The sequence below is a fragment of the Giraffa tippelskirchi genome, chromosome 9 (assembly GCF_054371585.1).
Source record: "Giraffa tippelskirchi isolate mGirTip1 chromosome 9, T2T-mGirTip1v1.2.pri, whole genome shotgun sequence".
Lineage (NCBI taxonomy): Eukaryota > Metazoa > Chordata > Mammalia > Artiodactyla > Giraffidae > Giraffa > Giraffa tippelskirchi.
The window spans coordinates 98,941,762-98,953,975 of NC_137283.1; positions in this window are offsets into that span (position 1 = coordinate 98,941,762).

Genomic DNA, 12,214 nt, shown 5'->3' on the forward strand with positions numbered 1-12,214 from the left:
TTGTGGGCTGATCTATTATTTTAAATAATTACATATTTTTAATTAGGCTATATATATTCCTCTCATTTCAGTTTTCTGCATTTTTAGCCTCTTTTCTCTTCATTAGCTATCAGAATATGCTTTCATAAAGGCTGGGCAGTGGCAGAAGACAGAAAACTCATCTGGGATTTTCCTGATGTGGCTGACACAGTCTTCTGATTAACAACATTTGTATAATGCTTGGGAGACCCAGGTTTGATCCCTGGGTCAGATAGATCCCCTGGAGAAGGGAATGGCTACTCACTCCAGGATTCTTGCCTGGAGAATTCCATAGACAGAGGAGCCTGATGGGCTACAGTCCATGGGGGTCGCAAAGAGTCGGACACAACTGGGTGCCTTATACTTTCACTTTCACTTTTCTTTTGTGCAAGCATTTCCTTTAAGCCTCACAGATCCCCTGAAAGGGGGCTGTTATTATTCCTCATCTAAGATGCAGTCACTGTGCCTGGTTGCCTGGTGAGTTGAGTCAGATCTAGAGCCAAGCCTAGTGCTTCTCCCCCTACCTGAGCTGTGCCAGGACCTGCTCGGGCATCAGTGGACTGCTTTGACCTCCTATTAATTGATTGTAGGATACACAGGCTTTCCTGAGGCCATCAGCAGGCTTCCTGCAGCTGAAGTTTGTATGGGTCCTTATCTAGAAGGATGCTGTTCCAAGTGTGGACTTCTTTCCATCAGCTTCACCTGGAGACTCTTAGAAATGGTTTGACACCTGGTTCGACTCCAGATCTCTGAAGTGGGGTCTTGAATCTGTGCTTTGTCATGCCTTCCATGTGTTTCAACACTCACTACAGTTTGAAAACCGCTACTTTAGAAAATTTACTTTAGATTGGAATTTCTCAAACCATGTTCCCTGGAACCCAGTGGTTGTTCCAGTGTTCCCTCACAAGGTCCAGTGAGTTTGGAAAAAGCTGCATCTGTACACCCCTCTTGAAGGGGCAGAATGTATGTTAGTTTGTTACTGGGACTTGTTTTTTTAACCCAGCAAGTCCCAGACATATTAGATTATGGAGATTTGGGGGGCAGGGGGCAAGAAAACTTGCCAAAGTTTCCAAGGAACACTGTTTCAGGCTGAGGTGGCCTTAGCACAGCTCAAGTACCCTCCTCTCTCTGCAAGAAATTAGGATAGATGACTACCTGTGGCATTGTTCATTCTGAACCTTAGTAGCTCAGGTCTGCCATGGATCTTTGATGAAGCTTTAAGGTGTGACACTGTCAGGTACAAGCAAGTGGATGTCAACATCGCTGAAACACATTGTGTGAACTAAGTGCTTTTCATTCTAGAATAAAGAACGGAAATTACTGTATCTTCTTAAATGAGATAGGTTACCTTACATAGAACTTGGTAAGTGTTAAGAGAACATATGACTATCACTTATATATTCATCAACTTTCAGTCACTTTAAGATTTTGATCCTTTGTGTTTTCTAGCTTGGGGAATTTTTTCTTCTTTCCTTTTTTCCAAACGTATCTGATATGATTGTCAAATAGATTTTGTGGGAATTTTTTTAATTCCTATACACAGAAGTATATGAAAGCACACCTACTGTAATATAGAAAAAACACCTGTCTTAAAATCCATCCTAGCAGGTAGAATTGAGCTAAATTCCTTCTGGTTTTCATTTAACTCTTATCTATAATATGGCCCCATGGTATTGACCCAAGGAGCAGTGAGGTGCCTCTGTACTAAAGAATCTTTGGTTTTTCCCACTAGTTCTAATCTAAGAGTACTATACATGCACTATATTTGGTTTTCTTACCTATCATGTACTATATTAGTTTACAGACTATAGGAGGAAATTATTTAAAATCTTAATAAACATTTTAATCCCCCAAACCTATGCTACTGATCCTACTTTTTAACCAGCTTATTTTATAATTTTATTTGTTTAAGTAAGCTTTTTATTTCTCCCTGAATTGTATTGCATTGACAATAAAAAAAAGGCAGCTTAAAAAAAGTGAATGGGAATTTCCCTCATTTTCTTCATTTCCTGTACTCCTGGAAGAGGAGAGTGAAAAAGTTAGCTTAAATCTCAACATTCAGAAAACTAAGATCATGGCATCTGGTCCCATCACTTCATGGCAAATAGATGGGGAAACAGTGGCAACAGTGGCTGACTTTATTTTTGTGGGCTCCAAAATCACTGCAGATGGTGATTGGAGAAATGAAATTAAAAGACGCTTACTCCTTGGAAGGAAAGTTATGAGCAACCTAGACAGCATATTAAAAAGCAGAGACATTACTTTGCCAACAAAGGTCTGTCTAGTCAAGGCTATGGTTTTTCCAGTGGTCATGAATGGATGTGAGAGTTGGACTATAAAGAAAGCTGAGTGCCAAAGAATTGATGCTTTTGAACTGTGGTGTTGGAGAAGACTCTTAGGCCCTTGGACTGCAAGGAGATCCAACCAGTCCATCCTAAAGGAGATCAGCCCTGGGTGTTCATTGGAAGGACTGATGTTGAAGCTGAAACTCCAATATTTTGGCCACCTCATGCGAAGAGTTGACTGATTTGAAAAGACCCTGATGCTGGGAAAGATTGAGGGCAGGAGGAGAAGAGGACGACAGAGGATGAGATGGTTACATGGCATCACTGACTCGAAGGACATGGGTTTGGGTGGACCCCAGGAGCTGGTGATGGACAGAGAGGCCTGGCATGCTGCCGTTCATGGGGTCGCAAAGAGTCGGACACAACTGAGTGACTGAACTGAACTGGACTCTAGTAAGTTCAGTTTAGTTCAGTTCAGTCACTCAGCTGTGTCCAACTCTTTGTGACCCCATGGACTGCAGCACGCCAGGCCTCCCTGTCCATCACCAACTCCTGGAGATTGCTCAAACTCATGTCCATCGAGTCGGTGATGCCATCCAAATATCTCATCCTCTGTCATCCCCTTCTTCTGCTGCTTTCAATCTTTCCCAGAATCAGGGTCTTGTCCAATGAGTCAGCTCTTTGCATCAGGTGGCCAAAGTATTGGACTTTCAGCTTCAACATCAGTCCTTCCAATAATCATTTAGGACTGATTTCCTCTAGGATGGACTGGTTGGATCTCCTTGCAGTCCAAGGGACTCTCAAGAGTCTTCTTCAACACCACAGTTCAAAAGCATCAATTCTTCAGCACTCAGCTTTCTTTATAGTATAACTCTCACATCCATACATGACTACTGGAAAAACCATAGCCTTGGCTAGACGGACCTTTGTTGGCAAAGTAATGTCTCTGCTTTTTAATATGCTGTCTAGGTTGGTCATAACTTTCCTTACAAGGAGTAAGCGTCTTTTAATTTCATGGCTGCAGTCACTATCTGCAGTGATTTTGGAGCCCAGAAAAATAAAGTCTGCCACTGTTTCCACTGTTTCCCCATCTATTTGCCATGAAGTGATGGGACCAGATGCCATGATCTTAGTTTTCTGCATGTTGAGCTTTACACCAAATTTTTTACTCTTCTCTTTCACTTTCATCAAGAGGCTCTTTAGTTCTTCTTCACTTTCTGCCATAAGGGTGGTGTCATCTGCATATCTGAGGTTATTGATATTTCTCCCAGCAATCTTGATTCCAGCTTGTGCTTCATCCAGCCCAGCATTTCTCATGATGTACTCTGCATATAAGTTAAATAAGCAGGGTGACAATATACAGCCTTGACATACTCCTTTTCCTATTTGGAACCAGTCTGTTGTTCCATGTCCAGTTCTAACTGTTGCTTCTTGACTTGCATACAGATTTCTCAAGAGGCAGGTCAGGTGGTCTGGTATTCCCATCTCCTTCAGAATTTTCCACAGTTTATTGTGATCCACACAGTCAAAGGCTTTGGCATAGTCAATAAAGCAGAAATAGATGTTTTTCTGGAACTCTCTTGCTTTTTCGATGATCCAGTGGATGTTGGCAGTTTGGACTCTAGTAATGGGTTAGTGATTGCAGCCATGAAATTAAAAGATGCTTACTCCTTGGAAGGAAGGTTATGGCCAACCTAGACAGCATATTTAAAAGCAGAGACATTACTCTGCCAACAAAAGTCCGTCTAGTCAAGGCTATGGTTTTGCCAGTGGTCATGTATGGATGTGAGAATTGGATGGTGAAGAAAGCTGAGTGCCGAAGAATTGATGCTTTTGAACTGTGGTGTTGGAGAAGACTCTTGAGAGTCCCTCGGACTGCAAGGAGATCCAATCAACCCATCCTAAAGGAGATCAATCCTGGGTGTTCATTGGAAGGACTGATGTTGTAGCTGAAACTCCAATACTTTGGCCACCTCATGCAAAGAGTTGACTCATTGGAAAAGACCCTAATGCTGGGTAGGATTGAGGGCGGGAGGAGAAGGGGATGACAGAGGATGAGATGGTTGGATGGCATCACTGACTTGATGGACATGGGATTGGGTAGACTCCGGGAGTTGGTGAGGCACAGAGAGGCCTGGCGTGCTGCAATTCATGGGGTCACAAAGAGTCGGACACGACTGAGCGACTGAACTGAACTGAATGGGTTAGTAAATGGACATTTTTTTTCTCTTTTTCTAAAAGGAATATATGTGTGCACAGAGTAAAATGTATTATAACAGAAAATCAATCCCACTAATGACATCTTACTTAGTATTGGAAGAATAAAAGGACCATAAACCATGAAATCCCCAATGAGGTATTTACATCTTCTAAGAAAATAAGCAGAAAATACTTTTAAAGTTGCTGAAACTTGTCTTTCTCAACCTAAAGAAAACCTGTTGGTAGGTCACCAAACCCAAGCAGAAAATATATCCACACAACTTCTTTCCAGAAGCCAATATGGCTGCCAAGGCCAGGCTAAAGTATAAAGTCAGCACTAAATGAATAATATCTAGACCATAACAAATACTAACAGGTTCATTCCTATCAAACTCTCAAAGTTAAGGTGACTTCACCAAAGGATAATCATCTTATGACCTGAATTTTTGTACAGTTTCAGAAATAGGTATGTACTAAAACTCCAAAAGGACCATAAAGAAGGCTGAGCACTAACGAATTGATGCTTTCAAATTATGGTGCTGGAGAAGATTCTTGGGAGTCCCTAAGAATGCAAGGAGATCAAACCAGTCAATCCTAAAGGAAATCAATCCTGAATATTCATTGGAAGGAGTGATGCTAAAAGTAAAGCTCCAATACTTTGGCCACCTCATGTAATGAGCTGACTCATTGGGAAAGACCTTGATTCTGGGAAAGACTGAGGGCAGGAGGAAAAAAGGGGCATCAGAGGTGAAATTGTTGGATAGCATCACCGACTCAGTGGACATGAGTTTGATCAAACTCCAGGAGAAAGTGAAGGACCGGGAAGCCTGGAATGATGCAGTCTGTGAGATCACAAAGACATGATTTAGCGACTGAACAAAAGCCCCTAAAAACTCTGACTAGAGAATGGCATCATGGAAATGTGCTATATATATAAATACATATGTGCATATGTACACATACATTAAATATATATATACATATTTGATAAATATATTCCATAAACATCTAGAAATATATATAGTGTGTATATATTTTTATATATGTACACACACATATACATATAATGTGTGTGCATGTATATATATTTTATAATTTTATCTCTGACTTTAAAAGTATATGTTTATTTTGATCTAGGACAAAATAAGTTTATAAATCTGATCATGTTGTAGTTTTGCCTTTACATATCAGACGATTTAGAGAGAGAATTAATTCTCAATTACATCTAGCCTTCTTAGCCTAAATTTTTAATCAAATTTTCTCTCCCTCTCTCAAATTTCCTCATCCTCATTATTTAATTCATTAATCTAAATAAATTAGGTTTATTTACTTATTTATTATTTGTTAGGTTTATCTTTTATTTATTATTTATGTATCATAACTTATCTATATTTATTTGTTAGGTTTATTAATCTAATTCTGTTTGGCCTCATATTTTTAAAAACTTTCTATCTTTCATGTTTTTAAGTATAGTATATATAAAGAGAGATAAGTATACTTATATATATAATAAAAACAGGATAATAGCTATTATTGACTTACATTTTGTACTGGAAGTACTCTGCTCTTCCTCAAGTGGAATCTGAGAGTGGGCTTTGATATGGAAGAGAGGACTTGGGGTCCAGGAAATAAAAGAATGGGCACTCAGATCAAGGGAACAAGTGCTAAAAGCACTCTTCTTTGTCACATGAATCATTAGTCAGCTTTGTCCAGGGAAGAACTCTGGTTCTGAACAGGTTCAGGTGGGCAGAGAAGAAGATAAAGGAGAGTAGGTCCTTAGTAGTCAGGTGATTGCCAAATGGGAGTTGAAAATTCAATTGCCCCTAATTCTTCTAGAGGAGGTTCTGGAGCCAGTTGCAACTCAAGGGCTACTGAAGAAAAAATAGGAGCCCTGAATTGGCCCTAGAACTTCTTTGTCTCTTGGAGCTATGACAATGAAAAGGATGATGGATCAGCTTCTCTGGCTAATAGAAAAGCAGTCACACTGAGTTTTGCCCCACAGTGGGGAAGGGTGAGATGGAAAAGTTCTCATAGAATGGCACTTTCCACTGTTTATTATCACAAAAGAATTTTCTTGTCGAGAGAATATATTTCACATTTGTTTAACAGAGATCAACTCAGTTATAACCACTGAACTCAGACCACATCCAAAACACCTTGCTAAGATAACTGCAATTAATGATTGATCTCAACCAACTTCATGATTCCTGTCATAGTTGACCAAGCCCTGGTGACACTCAGGATCTTCAAGACCATGAGCTGAGGAAAATCTAACAATAAGGCAAGACCACTATGGGAAGAGATCCACAGTCCCATCAGAGCACACTTAAAAATATCATAAACTTAAAAATAATCTAGGCATATTGCCACATTCCCAAAAATCTCATTTCAAGGAGCAAGAGAGGGCATACAGAACAATATCCAGTCAATGAAAGAGTTGTCCAGCCAAGTAGGAGGCAGAGCAAGATTAGGAAGGTCTATTTAAGTCTTTTCAAAGGATGCTAGAAACAGGATCCAGGCCCAAGGAGAAAAGCCTGGCAGGAGCTTGGAAATAAGGTTTAGTCCCAGCCAATTCCGTGATCCAGAATTCAGTTCCAGGAGAAAACTAGATGAGAACCAGAAGCCAAGAGCCCATCGACAGAAGGTCCATACAGCACACTGGCCACACTTCCAATGGGATGGCAAGGTAAACAGAGGGGAAGATAATGATTTCTTCTTAGTCAGACAATGAGTGCACAGTGACTATACAGATCATTCCTCCTGGTGGGAAAGAGACCTTCAATGTACTGCCAGTCAGGCTTTTTCTTATTCAGAAACCAAGCAGGACTGTATAAGCCTGTGGCTGGCTGTCCTGAATACCCAGAGCCACAGTTCCTGCCAGCATCTGATATTGTATCTTCCTTGTCCCTGATACAGAGACATCTGCCCAGGGAGAGTGTGAGACAGACCTACAGAGAGCCCAGCCAGAGTCATGGGGAGCACCACGGTGGAAAGAAGAACACGTAAAGGAGATTGATCAGTTCAGCAGCTCATCTCAAAAAAGAGAATGACCTTCCCAGCATAATCATATTGAATTTCAGGCAATACTGACTCTACAAAGGATAATTTTATCATAATTTTTTACGAATAAATCAGGAGCCTTTATTTTCTTTTTAGAAATTTTTCCATCTAAATATTTTATGTGAGATCTTTTTTCTTAAAAAATTCAACATTTTTATAATGCATCAGCCTGATATATTTTATAATACATGCTGTTTGAGTTAATGAAACTCCTGAGATGAAACTTATTACTTAAATTATTTTAAGGTACATTATACAGTTAGTAGGAAGCTGCCATTTTTCTCTCAGGATAAACCACTTCCCTCTGGTTTTGCACAATAAAGACTTGCAATTCACAAAGTCTGGCATTATAAATCACTGTATCCCCTTGAAACACAACCAGTCAATTGTCTTCCTCAGCTAAAATGTATTGAGTTGCTATTTTGTAGGCTATTATAATCCAGAATAAAAGCTAAGCCAAAATTAACTGTATATAAAATCTATTTCAAAGGAGTTTATAAATTTACCACCTGAAAGTTTTAAACAATAATAAGAAAATGCAAGAAAAGGGGAAGTTTAACATGAAAATCATTATAGGGAACTCCTCTTTATAATTGACTAATGACTACAGATATCCAACATCGTAACTAAAGTATGACATGTCATAATTAGAAGTAATGAGTTTTATTCTTTAAAAAAATTCCACCCTCTGAGCTTTTTCTATAGGCACAATGACAGTGTGAGGAAGGACCAGAATTATCTGGTCTACCTCATGGATCTGTTCTATAGGACTAAAATAGAGTACTCTCTGTTTTCCTCATGAAATTATGAGAAAGTGAAAAGAGAACTGCCCATACTCACACAGGGCAGACTTCACAGATACACAAGTTGAGCTCTGCATGTGATCTAATGTTCTGCTCTCACTATCTTGAAATTCTTAATTTTTGAACAAGGGTTCCTGCAATTTCATTTTGTACTGAGCCCCACAAATTGTGTAGCCCTGATAGCTCACCTGATAGTTGGTAAAGAATCCGCCTGCAATGTGGGAGGCCTGGGCTCGATCCCTGGGTTGGAGAGGAGAAAGGCTACCCACTCCAACATTCTGGCCTAGAGAATTCCATGGACTGTAGAGTCCATGGGGTTGCAAATAGTCGGACACAACTGAGCAACTTTCACTTTCACTTTCAACTGCATACAAAGAGGCCAACAATTATACAAATCAAGAACGTCATCACGATTGCCACATGATGTAACAGGTATCTAGTGCATAGTACACAAAGAGGAAATGTTCAATGAATGAATTAAATCAAACTATTCACTAATTTCCTAGATAGATTTTAATCCAAACAATTAAGTTTCTTTAAATCAATTTATAGTGAAAAATGTCAGAGGAGGGAAACTTCCCCACTGATATCTCTTTCCCATGTCAATGTATCCATATTATTATTCTCTTTTCTTTTTTATAAATAGATATGTAAAGCTTATTCATCTGTATTGTGTGTGGACAGGTGTCCTAATTATCAAGAGCACAGAAGGCCCTAAGATATTTAGGCAGGCCACCTGAACACATGAGGATCCATTTCTGTAAAGATTTCTTTAGGGAAACACAAATGACAACTTTGTAACTTGGTGGTTAGTTCTCTGAGGCCCTTAAGCTCACAAACTCTTTGATTCCAGAAAACAGTGAGTCATCCTATTCCAGAAAGAACTAGAAAAGTGATTTGATTTTGGCAAGAAGGAGTGCTGCATGGGTAAACATCATTCAAACGCACTTCTGTAGGCAGTTTTGGGATTCCTGCCCAATCCACGTCATCTTATTCATTACGGCACAGCATCAACTTCAAGGGTGGGTCTAGGTGGCCATATGTTTACCAGAAGACCCTGCTCCTACGGCCACAGGTGACTGAGCAGCACATGAGCACTAATCTCCAGCACAACTCCTTCCCTGAGACTTTGAACTAAGACCTATATAATAGAGCTATAGTCAGATAAGTGGGATCTTACCCTGAAACATCATGCAGAGATGGGGCCAGAGTGACCACTTCTGACCAAGTGTGCAATAATTTTTAGGTCATAGAAAGCTAAATTGTACAGATAAATAAGAGAATACTGCAAACATGCCGAGAAAGCAAAAACCAGAAACCCAGAGAGAGACAGAAAGAGTAGCTGTCTCCATTCCTAACAGTTTTCCAGTTTCCAACTCCATTCTCACAAGCCCTGGCTTGTTTTCATGTTTCTTATATTAAATAAAAATCCTTTCACTAAGCTAACTTGAGTGTGTTTTGTTCCTTGCAATCGAATGTGTAGTACAGCATCCCTGAAGAATGTATTCTAAGTTATTTGACAGCACTTACTGTGAAATTGAAACACCAAACAGCTGGAGTCACAACAAAAGAAAAAACAAGACCATCTAGGGTTGGCCATAAGAGCTCTCAGATTAGAAAAAATTTCTTCTTCAACCTCAAGAAAAATAGAGTCAATTATAACAGTCCTGTACAAGCTGGAAATATTTACCTCCTTCCTGTGCCTGTTTCAGCTGTTCTAAATGACCCACCTCCTGCTTACACCACTCTATTACTCTCCTGTGACCTAAGAGAGGTTAGACAGTCCAGCCCCTTCTAGGACGTCCCAGAATCCAAGGACTTGGGTAGCCACAGCCAGAGCACAAAAGCCGTAAGATGGTTACCAGTTCCCTAGAAGTGGCCTGGAACCCAAGAGAAAGAAAAGAATTTCAAGAATAGGAAAAAAAAAAGAAAAAAATCTAAGCAGAGGTCTATATTCAAAAGCCAATTCAATGGTCATCCACATCCTTGCTTACTTATCCTCATGATTGGTATAATCTGAGAAAGCAAGAAGTCAGTGCTTTTGATGGATTTTTGTTAAATTCATTTAAGATCTTTGCTGTAAGTTTTCTCATTATCTTTTCATACTGCTTCACTGACATCTCTCCCCAATATATTTTCAAAGGCAAGATATTGCCAATAATTATCTTTTATTTTGCACAATATTCAGCATGATGCTGGACACATAGAAGGTATTTAAAAATACCTATTCAACTGAATTAATGGAATGGCTAGTCCTCAAATGGAGCTAACAAATTTCTGTTCATCATGTGGTAGCCCAGTATCTTGATAGATAAAAGGGAAAAGTGTAAAAGTACAAGAGCAAAATGCTTCACCTACCCTAACCTCTAAACCTTAATTGATCTTCGTGTTTGCTGAATTTTCCCCCAATATTATTTGACTTTTTCACAACATGGATTCCTGCCAGGCCAAGTTTGAAGTCACATGCAGACACACACACACACACACACACACACACACACAGAGGTCATATTGTTTTTTGCCTAAAACAGATTCGTTGTATGTTGACCTTACCCTGAGCACAGAACTTAGCATCTCACACAGTTGTGTGCATACACTTAACACTTAATAATGCTCTGCTGTTTCAAGCAGTTGTGTGTTCCTAGAGAGTCTTTAAAATAGCCCAAGACTAAGGGTAAAAATGAAATGTCAATGACTGTTTTTTTCAAAAAGTGCCAGAAAAGGGATGTCTATAACTGCTTCTCCTTTTCCTCAACCACTGCATCAAATATGCCCTTTATGTTTATAGTTCCTTGTGGTGTGTATGTGGCTAACCATTGAGCTCTGACCAATTGACCTCAGTCTGACTGGTAATCCATGCCACGGTGGTTTCTCTCCTTGCCTGCCTTGCCTCTCTTGTTGATTTACTTAATCCTTTATATTCTAATACTGAATAAGCACTAATGCACTGACTTCCTCTTACCCACATGGCAGGAATCTAGGATTTTGGATTTCCAATTTTACACTCATCTTCATTCACTTTAAGTATCTGACACATGGCTGTCTCACGCCCAGCCCTACATGGACCATGAGAATCAGGCTGATATCCATCCGTTCTCTCTTTTCTTCTTTCCTTCTTTACTTTTCATCTCCCTTTTTTACTATGACTCTAAAGAAGCAAAGGTTGAATAAGACAGTTTCTGATTTGAAGAAGCCCATAGTCCAGTGAAGGAGACTATCAACTGAACAAGCAATAAGAGTACAATATGAAAAACACTTTTAGATATATACAGAGTGAAGTATTTGTTTCTTTTGGGAAGAATCAGGGGAAATTTTGGAGAAAGGATGATGCTTGACCTAAACTTTAAAGACTATTGATTATACTGCCCAAATGTTATGCTATTGGTCAATGTTTTTATACATTGTAATATGAAGAATATCTATAAATTTACACTCATATTCTCTAAATTTCACTCAGGTAAGTGTGAATGACCTGGAGGGTAAGTATATAAAAATATGCTGTGTAAATTTTAGAAGATTTTACTTATATTTAAGCCTTTATTATTCATAGTTTATTATATTTACCATTTTCCTTTCATTTAGTAAAAGTATTTAATCATATCTTAAAGGTCATAATGAAAGTAATAACAAAAAATAATCCTGGATATTCTTGAGAGAGTTTTCTATTTTTTATTGCTGAATACAAAAATTAGAGTAAAATGTTTAAACTATTACTAAAACATACTTAATTTTTATTGCTAACACGATTTTTAAAATTATCATGCAGGCCTTTCTTATAAAATAAATAATAAAATTATACATATAAATAACCAAGCATGATCACATTTATATTTGGGTAAAATTTTTCAA